At 37.0% G+C, this 6,762-nt stretch overlaps 1 non-coding gene across 1 annotated transcript; it reads right to left on the reverse strand.

The window, feature by feature from the left end:
- Nucleotides 1–2,410: 2,410 nt before the first annotated feature.
- Nucleotides 2,411–2,484, reverse strand: trnai-aau (transfer RNA isoleucine (anticodon AAU)). The gene has a single exon. It is a non-coding gene; the product is annotated as a tRNA-Ile (tRNA).
- Nucleotides 2,485–6,762: the final 4,278 nt, after the last annotated feature.

Consider the following 6,762-nt stretch of genomic DNA (forward strand, 5'->3'; position numbering starts at 1 on the left):
AAAATACAGAGAAGAATTTCACTATGGTGATCAATAAAGATACATTATTTTATTTATTATTTTCTACCTGTCAGTTGATTATCCAGATGTGTCGCTGGTTTGGCTGGTCCTGAGCTCTACGTCTGGTGTCAGCAGTGAAAGTGTGGAGATGTAATCTCTGTGTGGCTACCGTTAGCTGGAGGTTAGCTGTGGGCTACATGGTGCTGTGGTGTGATGGACGTCTGATGGTGGCTCAGAGTGGGAGTTGTTGTGCTAGAATGTTCTCCTGTGCATCAGGACTTAAGGCCTGTCTGAGGGAATGGGTGAGGAAGCTCCTGTTACGGTCCGGTGTGGGTGTGGACCCAAATGCAGAGAGAGAAGGAGGCAGGATCTAAGCATAACGTTCCTGGAACCAGTCCATGTCTTTATTCTCCAAAACAAAACAAACCTTAAATCCAAAAGGGCAGGAGGAACAGGGAACAAAGACCAGACGCAGCAGGACACGATGAGGGCCGACAGCATACACACACATTAACAATGATCCCACAGTCATACTGTGACCAAGCACTCAGTTAAATAGTGGAGGAGGCTTGATTGGGAATGGGCCACACCTGGGTGAAAACATGAGGGAGCTAATCAGTCACCAACCAAGCATACAGACATCACTGTGGGGTGGAGCCTCAAACAGTAACACCTGAAACACAGACAAGAGTTAAACACAAGACTAGACTCAAACCAAATAAACAAAGACACAGAATAACTTAAAGAGAACCCCAAATGATAAATAATTAACAGAATATGACAGCTCCATACTCATACACATGACTTATTTACCTGTGATGTACCATGGTGATAATTGATAGTGAAACTCTTGCTTGTTTGAAAGTAGCAACAGTAGAACTATATTTGTGTGTAAATATTACTCATGTTAATGTGTATTAATAGTAGGCTAGGCTAACGTTGCATTGCTATTCCATTTCAATACTTATATTATGAAGCTATAGACTGGTCATATTATATGGCATATGTTCAGGTTCTAATGTCATGTAGACTACACAACAATTAGGCTACAGTAAAACAATCTGGTCTGTTTTAACAGCACATCAGCCCTTGTCCAAAAGAGCATCAAACAGCTACAGCTGGTTCAGAACGCTGCAGCTCGGGTCTTAACCAGAACAAAGAGGTCAGAGCACATTACTCCAGTTTTAAAGTCTTTACACTGGCTCCCAGTCAGCCTCAGAATAGACTTTAAAGTTCTGCTGCTGGTGTATAAATCTGTGAATGGGTTTGGTCCAGAATACATCAGTGACATGTTAGTCAGGTATGAACCCAGCAGGTCTCTCAGATCTATGGACACAGATCAGATAGTGGAGCCCAGAGTTCACAGTAAACATGGTGATGCTGCTTTTAGTTGTTATGCTGCAAAGAAGTGGAACAAACTGCCAGCGGAGCTGAAGTCAGCATCCAATGTGAACATTTTTAAATCAAAGTTAAAGGCACTTTTTTTCTCTACTGCATATGATTGAGAGAGAGATTTTTTGTCATGTTGTTGATGTAATGATGATTTTACTGATGATTTTAATTGATTTTACTGATGATTTTAAATGTTCTTATTGATTTAAATGTTCTTATTGATTTTAAACAATTGAATGTTTTATCATGTAAAGCACATTGAGTTGCCTTGAGTATGAAATGCGCTATATAAATAAATTTGCCTTGCCTTGCCTTGCCTAATATCAGCTAATGTATAAAGTCATCTAGTATTGTTTTGTCCTTGTTATCTCTAGCATCTGTCCAGGTTAGCAGTAGTTTTCATTTAGAGTTCAGTAAAACTTACTTTGTCAAAACAAGCACAGTTGTAGCTATAGTGTGCTAATATATGTACATGTTTGATCATTAAAAATAGGCTACATTATTATTAGTCTATGAGTTTTTATTACATACAATGGTTAGATCATTTCACAGACAGTTTTCATTTCATGTCTATTGTGACCTTTCTCATTGTTTTGGATAAACAGAGTCCATGATTTATTCACTACATTGTAAGACAATGATTTGGATGAAAGTATAACCTACATTCTGCAGCTCCATCACAACTGTGGATACAAAATGATGGTTGGACACCTGAATACACAAGGCATACACATACAAAGTAAGTATTATTAGTATTTAACCTAAATTGTTCTGGGATTATTCATCAATAAATTGGTATTTGTCCTACTTGCTGATTTATTAAGATGTCAAAAAGAAGCTTCTTTACTGACAGTCATTCTAGATTTTTGGCTATTTGTGAATTTTCTTCCAGGTTTGGGAATGATTAACAGTTTAGATATTATTTATCTGTGTTTATTGTATACATATTCATACCTTGTCCTTTCTGACTCATACACTAACATTTACAACATATGAAAGCAGGTTTATGATTAATATCTGGTCAGTATGGGGTTTGAACCCATGACCTTGGCGTTATTAGCACCACGCTCTGACCAGCTGAGCTAACTGGCCTATGAAGCTGCAAAAATGTGTGAGTTAAAACGCTTACGGTTCTAAACACCCAGAAAGTTGGCAGGTGAAAATTCAGCAGTACTCATCCCTTAGCTTAAAGCTGCAGTATGTTTTTTTTTTTGTTTTTTTTTTTTAATGTTATTTGGTCAAAAATCCATAATCATCTTTGAGCATATTGTAATCCAAAGTGTTCTGAGTAGACAGTGAATCTCTTCTCCTTCTCCAGGCTCTGAAAATGAAGTTGATCAATACAGAATGGATGTCAGCCAATCAGAGTTCTTTCTACCAATGGACCATCCAATGAGCTGTTTTAAGCATTACTATTGGCTGCTTGAGCTGCTCATTAAAAGTCAATGTGTTCTTGATCTGAGAGTAGAGAAAGTCTCATGACTTTATATTCCAGCAGAAATCTCTAAGGTGACTTTTGTCAAATCAAGAGGAAAAATGAAGACTGAGGTGGAGAAGCAACAGAATAAAGGCACAAACATGTTCATGAGGAACAGAGTCACAGAGGTTCCTCTGACTCTGTGTGTGTGGTGGACTTCACTTGATCTGCTTTCAGTCCGTGCACAGTCTGCCCTGAGTTAGAGAGAGAGTGATAACAAACGAGATAAATAGCTTGTAAAACTAAGAGAAACATTATCTAAGGTGGAGACAGAGAACAGACACATTTCATCTGCAGTGTGGAGTGTGTCTGCTCTGATCAGCTGCTTGTGTGTGAGGATCAGCTGTGGCTCTGAGCCTCTTACTGTCCTCACAGCAGTGAGTGATACATGCTTTTATGTCTCTAAAACATCAGAAAACTCTCCAATAACACAAGATAAAGTCTCTACATTTGTTTCTAGTCTCTATGGAGAAATCTTTGCCCAGAAACTAAAAGGTTTATGTGTGACTCACTAAAAATGAACAATATTAATACTTTTGAATGATAATCTTTGTAAAATGCCTAGTCAGCTGATTGAGGCTGTGTGTGTCAGACACTTTCTGTATCCACGGACCAATCAGATCATTCATTCATTCATTATACACTTTCATTATACACTGTGGTGACGCTGACAGCCTCAGCAGGAACATACAGCAGTTGTGCTGCTATACACAAAGTGTGGGGGTCCTTTCTCACCCCTGTCACAGGAGCGTGCACGTAGCCAGGCTGAAATCACCTGGGTTAAGAGAGTGAGTTGATATCTCAGTTCATAGTGCAGCTGCTCTCTGACAGAGAATGTTTGGTTAGGTGAAACCCGCTAACGGAGATAAATCCAGGATATACGTATCCAGCTTTGTAGTACAGGCCCACAGAGCTACACATCTTTAAACTACAGATGATCGCTTCATCTTCATAATAAACATCTTTAGAGGAACAAATGTTTCCACAAATAATGTGTAGTAGAAGTGGTGTTTGTGTGACTTTTTCCAACACATGTGACTTTGTGACACAGAATCAGTGTGAACGCGTCCCTGGGGCGTATGTGTGTAAACTGTGTGTGTGTGTGTGTTTTCTCACCCTGCAGCATCTGTGGCTTTAATCCTGAACTTTAATGTATTTTTAGTTTATTTTAATACACATTTTTCCACTTTCAAGACACCACTTTTGCATCTAATGTCACATATGTTGACCAATTATTGTCACTTTTATCCTTTTTCATCGTATTTCATGATTATTTTTGCCAATTTAACCACATACACCATTTGTCATGCCCATTATATGAAAGTTTAAACTAATTGTTCCAATATTGACACTTTGAAAACACTTTTTCTGTCCGTTTTTGTCCATTCTAATTTGCAACTTTTAACCAATTTCTGTGGTTTTTAAAATCCCATTTCACAATTTTTTCCACCATTTTTGGCCATTTTTTTTTTTATGATTAAAACAAGGATTTACATCTTTAAGATGACTATATACTATGGCCCAAATAATAGTAAACATCCTGCATAACAGTGAATATTATTCAGATAAATTAATACATGTGTTTATCACATAGAACGACGGACCTTCATTTTGCTGACTTCATGAATGGAGCCCCTAAATGCTCACACACACACACACACACACACACACACACACACACACACACACACACACACACACACACACACACACACACACACACACACACACACACACACACACACACACACACACACACACACACACACACAGGCTTGGGGAGTAATGGATTACTAGTAACAGCGTTATGTAATCTGGATACAAAAAGAATGTAACTATAATCTGTTACAGTACATTTAAAAACATGTAATCAGATTACCAGTATTTTTATTAAAAATGGGGATTACTTAGTGGGATTACTTCTTCAAAGCAAACAGAATACACACCGTGCAACAGATACACAGTGCGCACACACACATTGTGACACTTCGTAGCACTTCCCCATAAACGTGAAACCAATACTGCCTGCCTAGCTGTTTACCATCATGACTCAGGAGTTTTCACTGCATGAAAATTCCTGAGTCACTGTTTGCTGTGACCACACCAAATAAAACATGGAAAGGTAAATTACAAAGATGAATCCAAAGTTAACTTCTGACACAAACTCTCTACACCATAGACTGTAAACACACATCTCCACTACGCATCCTCAAGTTGCCTTCACTGACTGCCAACGCTGTAGGAATTAGGAACATCTACAACGGACACATCCAACAAACAGCAGAGCTGTTACAATATGAAGCTATTATGGTAACAGCTAACTTATATGATATTGTGCAGTAACATAACAGCTGTATATGTGTTTGTTGTGTCTATCACTGCATGATGCAGAATAACTGCATTTGTTTGTCTAGGAAATAATTTTCAACAAATTGAATTAAAGTCACTTCCTGTACATTACATGAAAGACATGCTGACACAGCAAAAATAACTAATAATTAACTATGGAGCATGTTATTACGTAAAACATCTACTTTATGGCACTTTTTTCCTGTAATTTTTAAATTAATTTAAAACCAGAATCAGGAAAACAGAAAAACCAGAAACAGGAAAAAATAAAAACCAAATACAAAAAAAAGGTTTATTTCTGATTGGTTTTAAAATCAAAATAACAATGGTAACACATTATATCATTTTGTTTGTTTGTCTTTTTTACAAAGTGCAGTTGATTCTATATCTATATCATAAAAAATCTGACTGCAGGTGACAGATAGAACACATTTTTGTGGAGGTACGTCTTTTAAATTAACGCATGCCTCGAGATGCGTTCAAAGTCCCTGGGAAACCCAGAAATTTGTAACATATCCCAACACAGCCCTGACACCACGTGAAAACAAAAGAGGACATGTCTAAAACCTGACGTATGGTCACCATATATGTCATCATTATTTAACAATGAATGGAAAAAATAAAAATGCAGTGTTATAGTTTGGTCACACGGGGGAGATTTATTAGGTTTTATTATTATGAATATTTGGAATTTTGGTGTTGTTTACCATATCTGCATTGATAAAGGAACCTTGGGATGAAATATTACCCAATAACACCCAGAAACACAATATATTATTACTGTAAATATAATGTCTGCTATTAAAAACTGTTTATTACAATAATTAGCATATTAGCACACACTTAGCTATAATAGAGCTTTTCATCTGTAAACCCTTCTTAGAAACCAATGATCACACAATGTGTTGCCTATTATCTCACGCTACGAGGTGACTATTGTTGGAATTGTCCCTGTATAAATAAAGTTTCATTGAAATAATATGTGACCTTTGACAAATAAACAGTGGTTGCAAATATCAAACTATTTCTGTGTAACTCTATTGTAGTCCAGTCATCACATTTATAAACTATCTTAGTCATCTAGGATCTGTGCACCCTCAGAAAATCAGCTGCTCACATTATTTTGACCTGAAATCATCTGATTTTCCACCGTTTGTAATTCTTCTCCAGTCTGCATTGACTCCTCCCACCAGAGCGTCATGTTTAAGGGAAGAAGAAAATGAAAATGGATAATTTATTATTCATTTTATTTATGAGTTAAAAAATGCAGTTATCTTCTGAAAATGAAAAATTATTTCTGTTAATGGATTTTAAATTGAATTATTGTACAGATATACTTCCATAGTTTATACAGTTGACGTAGCGTTCTTATTTTCTATTACAAGTTCACAGTTGTTTTTGTTTGCAATGCCTTTGAATAAGTTGTTTTGTGCCTGACTTGGCTAGCTACGCCACAAGTTTTCCCTCAGTGTCCTTAGGTCTCACATGTTAGATGGACCTTGAACTGAGACATGTTTGAATACTTTACATTGTAGTGTTGCACA

The sequence above is a fragment of the Gouania willdenowi genome, unplaced genomic scaffold, assembly GCF_900634775.1.
Source record: "Gouania willdenowi unplaced genomic scaffold, fGouWil2.1 scaffold_92_arrow_ctg1, whole genome shotgun sequence".
In the NCBI taxonomy this organism is placed as follows: domain Eukaryota; kingdom Metazoa; phylum Chordata; class Actinopteri; order Blenniiformes; family Gobiesocidae; genus Gouania; species Gouania willdenowi.